Below are 15,253 nucleotides of genomic sequence, written 5' to 3' on the forward strand. Positions count from 1 at the left end.
CTTGCTATCTCTCCCCAGCTCCCCACCCCCCACCGTCCCTCCCCTATTTCCCCCCAACTGACCCCAGTGTGTAGTGCTCCCCTCCCTGTGTCCATGTGTTCTCATTGTTCAACACCCACCTATGAGTGAGAGCATGCGGTGTTTGATCTTCTGCTCTTCTGTCAGTTTGCTGAGAATGATGGTTTCCAGGTTCATCCATGTCCCTACAAAGGACCCAAACTCATCGTTTTTTGATGGCTGCATAATATTCCATGGTGTACATATGCCACATTTTCCCTATCCAGTCTATCGTCCATGGACATTTGGGTTGGTTCCAGGTCTTTGCTATTGTAAACAGTGCTGCAATGAACATTCGTGTGCACATGTCCTTACAGTAGAATGATTTGTAATCCTTTGGATATATACCCAGTAATGGGATTGCTGGGTCAAATGGAATTTCTATTTCTAGGTCCTTGAGGAATTGCCACACTGTCTTCCACAATGGTTGAACTAACTTACACTCCCACCAACAGTGCAAAAGTGTTCCTATTTCTCCACATCCTCTCCAGCATCTGTTGTTTCCAGATTTTTTAATGATCGCTATTCTAACTGGCGTGAGATGGTATCTCAACGTTGTTTTGATTTGCATTTCTCTGATGACCAGTGATGATGAGCATTTTTTCATATGTTTGTTGGCCTCATGTATGTCTTCTTTTGTAAAGTGTCTGTTCATATCATTTGCCCACTTTTGAATGGGTTTGTTAGTTTTTTTCTTGTAAATCTGTTTTAGTTCTTTGTAAATTCTGGATATCAGCCCTTTGTCAGATGGGTAAACTGCAAAAATTTTTTCCCATTCTGTTGGTTGCCGATTCACTCTAATGACTGTTTCTTTTGCCGTGCAGAAGCTGTGGAGTTTGATTAGGTCCCATTTGTCAATTTTGGCTTTTGTTGTCAATGCTTTTGGTGTTTTGGTCACAAAGTCCTTGCCTACACCTATGTCCTGAATGGTTTTGCCTAGATTTTCTTCTAGGGTTTTTATGATGTTAGGTCTTATGTTTAAGTCTTTAATCCATCTGGAGATAATTTTAGTGTAAGATGTCAGGAAGGGGTCCAGTTTCTGCTTTCTGCACATGGCTAGCCAGCTTTCCCCACACCATTTATTGAACAGGAAATCCTTTCCCCATTGCTTGTTTTTGTCTGGTTTGTCAAAGATCAGATGGTTGTAGATATGTTGTGTTGCCACCGAGACCTCTGTTCTGTTCCATTGGTCTCTATCTCTGTTTTGGTACCAGTACCATGCTGTTTTGATTACTGTAGCCTTGTAGTATAGTTTGAAGTCTGGTAGTGTGATGCCCCCCGCTTTGTTCTTTTTGCTTAGAATTGACTTGGCTATGCGGGCTCTCTTTTGGTTCCATATGAAGTTTAAGGTGGTTTTTTCCCAGTTCTGTGAAGAAGGTCATTGGTAGCTTGATGGGGATAGCATTGACTCTGTAAATTACTTTGGGCAGTATGGCCATTTTCATGATATTGATTCTTCCTAACCATGAACATGGAATGTTTCTCCATCTGTTTGTGTCCTCTCTTATTTCGTTGAGAAGTGGCTTGTAGTTCTCCTTGAAGAGGTCCTTTACATTCCTTGTTAGTTGTATTCCTAGGTATTTTATTCTCTTTGTGGCAATTGTGAATGGAAGTTTGTTCTTGATTTGGCTCTCTTTAAGTCTGTTATTGGTGTATAGGAATGCATGTGATTTTTGTACATTGATTTTGTATCCTGAGACTTTGCTGAACTTGCTTATCAGTTTCAGGAGATTTGGGGCTGAGACGATGGGGTCTTCTAGATATACAATCATGTCGTCTGCAAATAGAGACAATTTGACTTCCTCCTTTCCTATTTGAATGCCCTTTATTTCTTTTTCTTGCCTGATTGCTCTGGCTAGAACTTCTAATACTATATTGAATAGCAGTGGTGAGAGAGGGCATCCTTGTCTGGTGCCACATTTCAAGGGGAATGCTTCCAGTTTTTGCCCATTCAGTATGATATTGGCTGTTGGTTTGTCATAAATAGCTTTTATTATTTTGAGATACGTTCCATCAATACCTAGCTTATTGAGGGTTTTTAGCATAAAGGGCTGTTGAATTTTGTCAAAGGCCTTCTCTGCATCAATTGAGATAATCATGTGGTTTTTGACTTTGGTTCTGTTTATGTGGTGAATTACGTTTATAGACTTGCGTATGTTGAACCAGCCTTGCATCCCCGGGATGAAGCCGACTTGATCATGGTGGATAAGCTTTTTGATGTGCTGTTGCAATTGGCTTGTCAGTGTTTTATTGAAGATTTTTGCATCTATGTTCATCATGGATATTGGCCTGAAGTTTTCTTTTCTTGTTGAGTCTCTGCCGGGTTTTGGAATCAGGATGATGTTGGTCTCATAAAATGATTTGGGAAGAGTTCCCTTTTTTTGTATTGTTTGGAATAGTTTCAGAAGGAATGATGCCAGCTCCTGTTTGTATGTCTGGTAGAATTTGGATGTGAACCCATCTGGACCTGGGCTTTTTTTGGGTGGTAAGCTCTTAATTGCTGCCTCAACTTCAGACCTTGTTATGGGACTGTTCAGGGTTTCGGCTTCTTCCTGGTTTAGGCTTGGGAGGAGGCAAGTGTCCAGGAATTTATCCATTTCTTCCAGGTTTATTAGTTTATGTGCATAGAGTTGTTTGTAATAATCTCTGATGATGATTTGAATTTCTGTGGAATCTGTGGTGATATCCCCTTTATCGTTTTTTATTGCATCAATTTGGTTATTCTCTCTTTTCTTTTTTATTAATCTGGCTAGTGGTCTGTCTATTTTGTTGATCTTTTCAAAAAACCAGCTCCTGGATTTATTGATTTTTTGAAGGGTTTTTTGTGTCTCTATCTCCTTCAGTTCTGCTCTGATCTTAGCTATATCTTGTCTTCTGCTAGACTTTGAGGTTTTTTGATCTTGCTCCTCTAGTTCTTTCAGTTTTGATGATAGGGTGTCAATTTTTTATCTCTCCTTGCTTCTCATGTGGGCACTTATTGCTATATATTTTCCTCTAGAGACTGCTTTAAATGTGTCCCAGGGATTCTGGTATGTTGTGTCTTCATTCACGTTGGTTTCGAAGAACATCTTTATTTCTGTCTTCATTTCATTGCTTATCCAGTCAACATTCAAGAGCAAGTTGTTCAGTTTCCATGAAGCTGTGCGGTTCTGGGTTAGTTTTTGAATTCTGAGTTCTAACTTGATTGCACTGTGGTCTGAGAGACTGTTTGTTATGATTTCCGTTCTTTTGCATTTGCTGAGGAGTGATTTACTCCCAATTATGTGGTCAATTTTAGAGTAGGTGTGATGTGGTGATGAGAAGAATGTATATTCTGTGGATTTTGGGTGGAGAGTTCTGTAAATGTCTATTAGGTTTGCTTGGTCCAGGTCTGAGTTCAAGTCCTGGATATCCTTGTTAATTTTCTGTCTGGTTGATCTATCTAATATTGACAATGGGGTGTTAAAATCTCCCACTATTATTGTGTGGGAGTCTAAGTCTCTTTGTAAGTCATTGAGAACTTGCCTTATGTATCTGGGTGCTCCTGTATTGGGTGCGTATATATTTAGGATCGTTAGCTCTTCTTGTTGCATTGATCCTTTTACCATTATGTAATGTCCCTCTTTGTCTCTTATGATCTTTGTTGCTTTAAAGTCTAATTTATCAGAGACGAGAATTGCAACTCCTGCTTTTTTTTGCTCTCCATTTGCTTGGTAAATCTTCCTCCATCCCTTTATTTTGAGCCTTTGTGTATCCTTGCATGTGAGATGGGTTTCCTGGATACAGCACACCGATGGGTTTTGGCTTTTTATCCAATTTGCCAGTCTGTGTCTTTTGATTGGGGCATTTAGTCCATTTACATTTAGGGTTAATATTGTTATGTGTGAATTTGATACTGCCATTTTGGTGCTAGCTGGGTGTTTTGCCCTTTAGTTGAGCTGGTACTTGTTGTTCCTTTATATGTGTAGAGCCTCTTACAGGAGCTTTCATAGAGCTGGCCTGGTGGTGATGAAATCTCTGAGTACTTGCATATTCCCAAAGGATTTTATTTTTCCTTCACTTATGAAGCTTAGTTTGGCTGGATAGAAGATTCTGGGTTGAAAGTTCTTTTCTTTAAGGAAGTTGAATATTGGCCCCCACTCTCTTCTGGCTTGTAGGGTTTCTGCTGAGAGATCTGCTGTGAGTCTCATGGGCTTCCCTTTGTGGGTAAACCAACCTTTCTCTCTGGCTGCCCTTAGTATTTTCTCCTTCATTTCAACCATGGTGAATCTGACGATTATGTGCCTTGGAGTTTCTCTTCTTGATGAATATCTTTGTGGTGTTCTCTGTATTTCCTGGACTTGAATGTTTGCTTCCTTGCTAGGTTGGGGAAGTTTTCCTGGATAATATCCTGAAGAGTATTTTCCAGCTTGGATTCATTCTCTTCGTCGCATTCAGGTATGCCTATCAAAAGTAGATTAGGTCTTTTCACATAGTCCCACATTTCTTGGAGATTTTGTTCATTCCTTTTTACCCTTTTTTCTCCAGTCTTGCCTTCCCATTTTATTTCATTGAGTTAATTTTTGACCTCTGATATCCTTTCTTCTGCTTGGTCAATTCGGCTGTTTATACTTGTCCATGCTTCGCAAAGTTCTCGTGTTGCATTTTTTAGCTCCATCAATTCACTTATATTCCTTTCTATTTTGTCCATTCTCGTTAGCATTTCATCAAATCTTTTTTCAAGGTTCTTAGTTTCTTTGCATTTGGTTAGAACATGTTCTTTGAGTTCACAGAAGTTTCTTACTACCCACCTTCTGAAGTCTGATTCTGTCATTTCATCACACTCGTTCTCCATCCAACCTTGTTCTCTTGCTGGTGAGGAGTTGTGATCCCTTGTAGGAGGAGAGGTGTTCTGGTTTCGGGTGTTTTCATCCTTTTTGCGCTGGTTTCTTCCCATCTTTAAGGATTTATCCACCTGTCGACTTTGTAGTTGCTGGCTTTCAGATTGGGTCTCAAATCTTCCAGATTGACATTCTGTTTGTTGATGATGAGGTTATTTCTGTTTCTTGGTTTTCCTTCTGACAGTCTGGCCCCTCTGCTGTAGGTCTTCTGAGGTTCACTCCAGGCCCCGCTTGCCTGGGGTTCACCTGCAGCAGCTGCTGAACAGTAAGGGTTGTTACCAGTTTTCTTCTTCTGCTATCTTTGTCCCAGAAGGAAACCCGCCTAGTGTCAATCTGATCTCTCCTTTATGAGGTGTCTCTTTGGATATATAGGGGTCAGGGAGCTGCTTGAGGAGATGGTCTCTTCTTTATAGGAGCTCAAATGGTGAGCTGTGAGCTCTGTTGTTCATTCAGAGCTGCTGGGTAGGTACGTTTAGGTCTCCTGCAGCAGAACTCATAAACTGCTTTTTGTTCCCAGGTGCTCTGTCCCTGGGATTTAGGGCTTTATTTATGAGTTTCCGTTATGCTGCTGCCTTCTTTTTTTTTTCCCTTCAGACTTGCCCTGCCCGGCAAGGAGGCAGCCTAGTCACTGTCGGCCTGTAGAGGCTTTGCTGAGCTGCTGTGGGCTCCGCCCAGCTGCTCAGTGAACTTCCCTGCAGTCCTGTTTATATGGGTGTAGTTAGAACTGCTTTGGCAATGGTGGCCCGCCTCTGTTGAGGTGGAGTCTCTCTGCTGTGGCGGGTTGCCTTGGCAATGGTGGGCTGCCTCAGCATTGGCCAACTACCTCCCTCGTGGTGGGCTGCCTCGGTAATGGCGGACGCCCCTCCCTCACAGAGCTGGACCGTCCCGGGTTCAGCTGCGCTTGCTGTGAAACTCTCAATCCAGAGTTTCTTGTTGCTGTTCTTTTGTGGGGGTGGGACCAGCCGAGCCTGATCGCCTGGCTCCCTGCCTCAGAGCCTTTCTTAAGTTGGTGTTCCAGTCGCCTGTTGAAGAGGCGCCGGGGTCTGTTTGTTTTCGCCTGCGGCCACTCACTGCGCTGGCTTAAACAGCAGCACTGAGGTTTGTGGCACTTTTTTTTTTTTGCCCTGGAATCTACTGTCCTGGTTCCCTGCTCAGTCCCCTTTTTAAACAGATGAATGGGTGACTTCCTGTGGTTCCAATCGCCAGCCAAAAGGGCACCTGGACCGGTGTATTTTGTACAGAGAACCGCTGCTCCGGGGCGCTGACAAAGCAGCCGCGTGGGGCAAAGCAGCAGTGCCGGCTGGCACAGCTGCACTGGCCGAAACAGCCGCGCTGGTGACCTGTGGAGCTTCTCCACCTGGGAATTTCCTAGTCTGTGGGCAATAAAAATGCGGTGTCCACTCACCCTCTGCGCTTTCACTGGGAGCTGCAATCCTGAGCTGTTCCTAAACCTCAGCATTCTTAATGAAAAGAATTTTCAACCCAGAATTTCATGTCCAGCCAAACTAAGCTTCATAAGCAAAGGAGAAATAAAATCCTTTACAGACAAGCAAATGCTGAGAGATTTTGTCACCACCAGGCCTGCCTTACAAGAGGTCCTGAAGAAAGCACTAAACATGGAAAGGAACAACCAGTACCAGCCACTGCAAAAACATACCAAATTGTAAAGTTCGTCGACCCTGTGAAGAAACTGCATCAACTAACGGGCAAAATAACCAACTAGCATCATAATGACAGGATCAAATTCACAGATAACAATATTCACCCTAAATGTAAATGGGCTAAATGCCCCAATTTTAAGTCACAGACTGGCAAATTGGATAAAGACTCAAGACCCAATGGTGTGCTGTATTCAGGAAACCCATTTTACATGAAAAGACAAGCAGTCTCAAAATAAAAGGATGGAGTAATATTTACCAAGCAAATGGAAAGAAAAAAAAATCAGGGGTTGCAATCCTAGTCTCTGATAAAACAAACTTTAAACCAACAAAGATCAAAAAAGACAAAGAAGGGCATTACATAATGGCAAAGGGATCAATGCAACAAGAAGAGATAACAATCCTAAATATATATGCACCCAATACAAGAGCACCCAGATTCATAAAGCAAGTTCTTAGAGACCTCCAAAAAGATTTAAACTTCCACACAATAATAATGGGAAACTTTAACACCCCACTGTCAATATTAGACAGATCAAAGAGATAGAAAATTAAGAATATCCAGGACTTGAACTCAGATCTGGACCAAGCAGACCTAATAGACATCTACAGAACTCTCCATCCCAAATCAACAAAATATACATTCTTCTCAGCACCATATCACACTTATTCTAAAACTGACCACATAATTGGAAGTAAAATATCCCTCAGCAAATGCAAAAGAATGGAAATCATAGCAAACAGTCTCTCAGACCAGAGTGCAATCAAATTAGAACTCAGGATTAAGAAACTCACTCAAAAACCACACAACTACGTGGAAACTGAACAACCTGCTCCTGCATAACTACTGGGTAAATAAGGAAATTAAGGCAGAAATTAAGATGTTCTTTCAAACCAATGAGAATGAAGACACGACATACAGGAATCTCTGGGACACATTTAAAGCAGTGTATAGAGGGAAATTTATAGCACTAAATGCCCACAAGAGAAAGCAAGAAAGATCTAAAATCAACACCCTAACATTATAATTAAAAGAACTAGAGAAGCAAGAGCAAACAAATTCAAAAGCTAACAGAAGACAAAAAATAACTAAGATCAGAGCAGAACTGAAGGAGACAGAGAGACAAAAGACTCTTTAAAAAAAATCAATGAATCCAAGAGCTGGTCTTTTTAAAAAGATCAACAAAACAGATAGACCACTAACCAGACTAATAAAGAAGAAAAGAGAGAAGAATCAAATAGACACAATAAAAAATGGTATATATTTACCATGGAATACTACTGAGTCAATCTTAGCAAACTAACACAAGAACAGAAAACCAAACACTGCATGTTCTTGCTCAGAAGTGGGAGTTGAACAATGAGAAGGGGCCTGTTAGGGGTTCGGGTGTTCGAAAATTTATGTGAAACCAAAAAAAAACTGCATAGCTAAAGCAAGACTAAACAAAAAATAAAATAAAATAAATCTGGAGGCTCACATTACGTGACTTCAAACTATACTACAAGGCTATAGTTACTAAAACAGCATGATACTGGTATAAAATAGGCATGTAGATCGATGGCAAAGAACAGATAATCCAGAAATAAAGCCAAATAATAGATAACCCAGAATTACAGCCAACTGATCTCCAGCAAAGCAAACAAAAACATAAAGTGGAGAAATAACACCCTATTCAAAAAATGGTGCTGAAATAACTGGAAAGCCATATGTAGAAGAATGATGCTGGATCCTCATCTCTCACTTTATACAAAAATCAACTCAACATGGATCAAAGACTTAAATCTAAGACCTAAAAGTAAGAATAAAAATTCTAGAAGATAACATCAGAAAAACTCTCCTAGATTTTGGCTTAGACAAAAGTTTATGACCAAGAGCCCTAAAGCAAATGCAACAAAAACAAAACTAAGAAGCTTCTGCACAGCAAAACAATCAGTAGAGTAAACAAACAATCCACACAGTGGGAGAAAATATTCACAAACTATGCACCTGACAAAGGACTAATATCCAGAATCTACCAGGAACTCAAACAAACCTCATCAAGAAGTAGGCAAAGGACATGAATAGACAATCCTCAAAGGAAGATATACAAATAGCCAATACACATATGAAAAAATGCTAAGCATCATTAACTGTCAGGGAAATGCAAATCAAAACCACAATGAGATACCACCTTACTCCTGCAAATGTGGTCATAATTTAAAAATAAAAAAATAATAGTATATATGTTGGTGGGGATGTGGTGAAAAGGGAACGCTTTTACTCCTGGTGGGAATGTAAACTAGTACAACCACTGTAGAAAACAGTGTGGACATTCCTTAAAGGACTAAAAGTAGAACTACTGTTTGATCCAGCAATCTTACTACTGGGTATGTGCCCAGAGGAAAAGAAGCCATTATATGAAAAAGACACTTGCACACTCATGTTTATAGCAGCACAATTCACAATTGCAAAAATATACACCAGTCTAAATGCCCATAAACCACAAGTGAATAAAGAAAATGTAGCATATATTTAACATAGAATACTACTTAGCCATGAAAAGGAACAAAATAATGGCATTTTCAGTAACCTGGATGGAGCTGGAGACCATTATTCTAAGTGAACTAACTCAGGAGTGGGAAACTGAACATCATATATTCTCACTTATAAGCAAAAACTAAGCTATAAGGATGCAAAGGCATGAAATAATATAAAGGACTTTGGGGACTCAAGGGGAAGGGTGGGAGAGGGTGAAGGATAACAGAATACACATTGGGTACAGTGTACACTGCTTGGATGATGGGTGCACCATAGTCTCAGAAATCACTACTAAGAACTTTTCCATGCAACCAAATACCACCTGTTTCCCCCAAAACTATTAAAATTTTAAAAATTAAAAACATTATCTTACAATAATATTAATAAAATATTTATTTTGTCATTTTCTAATTTAAAATTATAGGGTTAGAAACATACTTCATAGTTCTTTTAAATTTGTTGAGTGTCTTTTAATAACATAACATGTGCTCTGTGTATGTGACTATTCCATGTGTACTTGAAAAGCACGTTTATTCTGCTATCGTTGGGTGGAGTGGTCAACAATTGTCAATTGGGTCCAGCTGAATGGTGATGCCGTTTGCCTCTTCTTTATCCTTGCTGTTCATCTGCCTACGGTTCTATCAATTACTAAGCCAGGCAGGTTGAAATTCTCAACTATTGGGCCAGGTGTGGTGGCTCATGCTTGTAATCCCAGCACTTTGGGATGCTAAGGTGGATGGATCACCTGAGGTCTGGAGTTCAAGATCAGCCTGACCAACATGGTGAAACCCTCTCTCTACTAAAATATATAAAACTAGGCTGGTCACAGTGGCTCACACCTGTAATCTCAGCACTTTGAGAGGCCAAGATGGGCAGATCACGAGGTCAGGCGTTCAAGACCAGCCTGACCAACATGGTGAAATTCTGTCTCTACTAAAAATTCAAAAATTAGCCCGGCGTGATAGCACATGCCTGTAATCCCAGCTACTCAGGAAGCTGAGGCAGAAGAATCACTTTAACCCAGGAGGCGGAGTTTGCAGTGAGCTGAGATTATGCCACTGAACTCCATCCTGGTCAACAGAGCAAGACTCCATTTCAAAAAAAAAAAAAAAATACGAAATTTAGCCGGGCATGGTGGTGGACCCCTGTAATTCCAGCTACTCAGGAGGCTGAGGCAGGAGAATTGCTTGAACCCAGGAAGCAATCAATTCTGCAGTGGACACCAGCTTGGTGTCCTCCAATGCAATTCTGACTCTACCTGGACGTAGTGTCTGATCCCACAGGTTGAGGGTTCAGTCCCTGAAAACTGTCACCACCTTCAGGCACCAGTTGCAGGTCTGGGCCTCTGGAACTTCTGACCAAGCAGCTTTAAATCCCACGACTCTCTCTTTAATTAGATAAATTGGCTAGAGCAGCTAACAGTCAGGGAAACACTTACATTTACCAGTTTATTATGAAGGATGTTACAAATGACACAGATGAAGAGATGCATAGGCTGAGGTATAAGGAAAGGGCTCAAAGTTTCCCTGCCCTTCTCAGGTGCTCCATTCTTCAGGAACCTCCACATGTTAAGTGAATTGGAAGCGCTCCAAATCCTGTCCTCGTGTTTTTAAGCAGGCTTCATTATGTAGACACAATTTATTAAACCGTTGGCCATTGGCGATCAACTTAACCATCAGCCCCTCTCCGCTCCCTGGAACTAGAAGTGAGTTGAAAATTTTGAACTCCAAATTTTGCCTTGGTTTTTGTGTTAACCAGTCTCCACTCTGAAGCTGCATAGGAGAAGCCAACCATCAGCCAATCATTAGCATACAAAAAGACATCACTTTGGGGACACTAAGGATTTCAGAAGTTGTGTGCTGGGAAATTGGATCAAATACCAAATATATATTTCATGATATCACAATTTGCCTTCACAAGTTGTCCTGGTTATATAGCTATGAATGGAATTAATTGGCCCTATGATAACGCATGTTTAATCATTTGAGGAACTGCTAAACTGTTTTTCAAAGCAGCTACAATATTTTTCATTCCCAGCAGCAGTGTAGGGGGATTCTGATTTCTCCATATTCTTACCAGCATTTGCGTTATCTGACCTTTTCATTTTAGTCATCCTAGTGGACAGGAAGCTGTACTTCATTTTGGTTGATTTGCATTTCCCTAACGTTCAAGCATATTTTCAAGTGCTTATGATCCATTTGCTTATCTTCCTTAGAGAAATCTATTCAGATCTTTGTCCATTTTTCAACTGGATTATTTGAGGTTTATTATTGAGTTACCAGAGTTATTTATATATTCTAGATGCAGGTATCTTATTAATTTGTAAATATTCTCTCCCATTCTTGGGTTTTTTTCATGATTTTTTTTTTTGCCCTTTGGGTCACAAAAATTTTAATTTTGATGAAGTCAAATTTGTTTTTCTTTTGTTCCTCATGCTTTTGGTATCATATCTAAAAATCCTTTGCCAAATCTGAAATCATAAAGATTTCTCCATATGGTTTGTGACGGTTAATATTGTCAACTTGATTGGATTGAAGGATGCAAAGTATTGTTCTTTGGTGTGTCTGTGAGGGTGTTGCCAATAGAGATTAACATTTGAGTCAGTGGACTGGGAAAGGCAGACCCACCCTCAATCTGAATGGGCACAATCGAATCTAAACACTGAGCCCTCAGTATGGCACCATTCCTTGGGATGATCATCCAGCTAGCTGGTGGCAGGTTTATCATACTGGACCTCTTCCATCATGGAAAGGGCAGCAGCTTGTCCTCACCAGATTAGACACTTACTCCGGATATGGGTTTACCTATTCTGTACAGTGCTTCTGTTAAGACTACCATCTGTGGACTCACGGGATGCCTTATTCATTGTCATGGGATTCCACACAGCATTGCACTCACTGTATGGCTAAAGAAGCGGCAGAGCCGGGCACGGTGGCTCAAGCCTGTAATCCCAGCACTTTGGGAGGCCAAGGCGGGTGAATCACGAGGTCAAGAGATCGAGACCATCCTGGTCAACATGGTGAAACCCCGTCTCTACTAAAAATACAAAAATTAGCTGGGCATGGTGGCGCACGCCTGTAGTCCCAGCTACTCAGGAGGCTGAGGCAGGAGAATTGCTTGAACCCAGGAGGCGGAGGTTGCAGTGAGCCGAGATGGTGCCATTGCAATCCAGCCTGGGTAACAAGAGCGAAACTCCATCTCAAAAAAAAAAAAGAAAGAAAGAAATGCGGCAGAGGGCTCATGCTCTAGAATTCACTGGTTACCATGTTCCCCCTCATACTGAAGCAGCTGGATTGATAGAACAGTGGATTGATAGAATGGCCTTTTGAAGTCACAATTACAATGGCAACTAGGTGACAATGCTTTGCAGGGCTGGGGCAAAGTTCTACAGAAGACCACATATGATCTGAATCAGCATCCAATATAGGGTTATTGTTTCTCCCATAGCTGGGACTCAAGCGTCCAGGAATCAGTGTGTGAGTAGAAGTGGCCCCACTCACCATCACTGGTAGTGATCCACTAGCAAAATTTTTGCTTCCTGTTCCCACAACATTATGCTATGCTGGCCTAGGGTTCTGAGTTCCAGAGGAAGGAACACTGCCACCAGGAGACACAACAATGATTCCATTAAACTGGAAGTTAAGATTGCCACCTGGACGCTTTGGGCTCCTCCTACGTTTAAGTCAACAGGCTAAGAGAAGAGTGTTACAGTGTGGGCCGGGGTGATTAACTCGGACTATCAAGATGAAATTAGTCTACTACTCCACAATGGAGGTAAGGAAGAGTATGTGTGGAATACAGGAGATCCATTAGGGGCGTCTCTTAGTATTACCATGCCCTGTGATTAAGGTCAATGGCAAACTACAACAGCCCAATCCAGGCAGGACTACAAATGGCTCAGTCTCTTCAAGAATGAAGGTTTGGATCACTCCACCAGGAAAAAGAAAAAACAAACTGCTGAGGTGCATGCTGAAGGCAAAGGGAATACAGAATGGGTAGTAGAAGGTAGTCATCAATACCAGCTATGACCACGTGACCAGCTGCAGAAATGAGGATTGTAATTGTCATGAGTAGTTCCTCCTTCTTTTGTTAAAAACGTGTTTGTGCATGTATACAGTTGTACTAAGAAAATATCTTCATTTTATTTCCTTTTATCTTTATCATGTGATATAAGATTTAAGTGTTAACTTTATGTAATAGCATTTGGGTGGGGGATTGGTGTGTTTCCAGTTGTATGAAGGATAGTTGTATTATGTTAGTCATAATTATTATTACCTTATTATTAATGTCTTTGTTTGAAGATTATGTATGATTTCAGGAGATGTGTCTGGGCTCAAGCTGACAAGGGGTGGACTTGTGATGGTGAATACTAAGTGTCAATTTGATTGGATGGGTGGATACAAAGTATTGTTCCTGGGTGTGTCTGTGAGGGTGTGCCAAAGGAGATGAACATTTGAGTCAGTGGACTGGGGAATCTAATCTAATCTAATCAGCTGCCAGCTTGGCCAGAATAAAAGCAGACAGAAAAATGTGAAAAAACTAGACTGGCTTAGCCTCTGAGCCTACATATTTCTCCCATGCTGGGTGCTTCCTGCGCTCAAACACCAGACTCCATGTTCTTCAGCTTTGGGACTGGGGCTGGGACTGGCTTCCTTGCTCCTCAGCTTGCAGATGGCCTATTGTGGGACCTCACCTGTGATCGTGTAAATTAATACTCCTTAATAAACGCCCCTTTATATATACATCTATACTATTAATTCTGTCCCTTTAGAGAACCCTAATACAGACTTCTTCTAAGAGTTTTAGTTTTTTTGTTTTACATTTAAATCTTTTTTTTTTTTTTCAATGTTAATTCACTTTATTTTTCTTGTATAAAAACCCTATGTTGTAGCCACAGCTGGAGCTTGGGTCCTCTGCACAGAGACTCTGGTGTGGGTCTTGACGAGGTGGTCCGTGAATTCCTGATAGGGAGATTTGGTAAATACAGTCTCCTTCCACAGATCGGGGGTCAGGTAGCTGTAAGTCTTAGAGATGGCATCAAACGTGGCCTTGGCGAAGTTGCCCAAGGTAGCAGTGCAGCCCCTAGCTGAGGTGTAGCAGTCATCGATACCAGCCATCATAAGCAGCTTCTTGGGCACAGGTGCTGAGACAATGCCAGTGCCCCTGGGCGCAGGGATGAGGCACACCAGCACAGAGCCACAGCGGCCTGTCACCTTGCAAGGGACGGTATGAGGCTTGCCGATCTTGTTCCCCCAGTAACCTCTGCGCACGGGGACAATGGAGAGCTTGGCCAGGATGATGGCTCCACGGATGGCAGTGGCCACCTCCTTGGAACACTTAGCACCCAGACCGACGTGACCATTGTAGTCCCCAATAGCAACAAACGCCTTGAACCTGGTGCGCTGGCCTGCACGGGTCTGCTTCTGCACCGGCATAATCTTCAAAACCTCATCCTTGAGAGAGGCCCCCAAGAAAAAGTCAATGATCTCAGATTCCTTGATGGGCAGAGAGAAAAGATAGATCTCCTCCAGAGATTTAATCTTCATGTCTTTGACCAGGCGGCCCAACTTGGTGACAGGCATCCACTCCTTATCCTCGGCTTTGCCTCCGCGAGCTCCGCGGCCTCGGCCCCGGCCCCGGCCCCGGATACCACTGCCGAAACCTCCACGGAAGCCACCGCGGTTCCCCATCCCAGGTCCCCCGGGGCCTCCAGGCCCCCCCCGCTGCACCGGCGTCATCCGCCATTTGGTGTTTTATCGGAGAAGAAGCTACATTTAAATCTTTGATCCATTTTGAGTTAACTTTTGTGTGAGGATCAAACTTTATTCTTTTAGATGTGACTGTCATTTCTACTTAGTATAATTTGTTGAAAAGACTATTCTTTCCCCACTGGAAGGTCTTGCAGCCCTTGTCAAAACTCAGTTGACCATATGTATGGATTTACTTCTAGACTTTCAATTCTATTCCATTAATCTGCGTTTCTCTCTTTACGCAAGTACCACACTATCTTGATTGCCACTGCATTGTAATAAATGTTAAAATCAGGAAGGGTGAGTCCTACTTTATTCCTTGCTTTTAGGATTGTTTTGGCCATTCTGGATTCCCTGCAATTCTATATAAATTTCAGAATCAGTTTGTCAATGTCTGCAAAAAATCAGCTG

General features: G+C 41.8%; 1 pseudogene across 1 annotated transcript; it reads right to left on the reverse strand.

Moving 5' to 3' along the window:
• Positions 1–13,935: 13,935 nt before the first annotated feature.
• Positions 13,936–14,837, reverse strand: LOC116533381 (annotated as a pseudogene). Its single transcript, XR_004261263.1, has one exon. The product of XR_004261263.1 is annotated as a 40S ribosomal protein S2 pseudogene (transcript).
• Between the last annotated feature and the right edge of the window lie 416 nt (positions 14,838–15,253).

Source organism: Sapajus apella, unplaced genomic scaffold, assembly GCF_009761245.1.
Source record: "Sapajus apella isolate SASKATOON/1434 unplaced genomic scaffold, GSC_monkey_1.0 scaffold82, whole genome shotgun sequence".
Taxonomy (NCBI): Eukaryota; Metazoa; Chordata; class Mammalia; order Primates; family Cebidae; genus Sapajus; species Sapajus apella.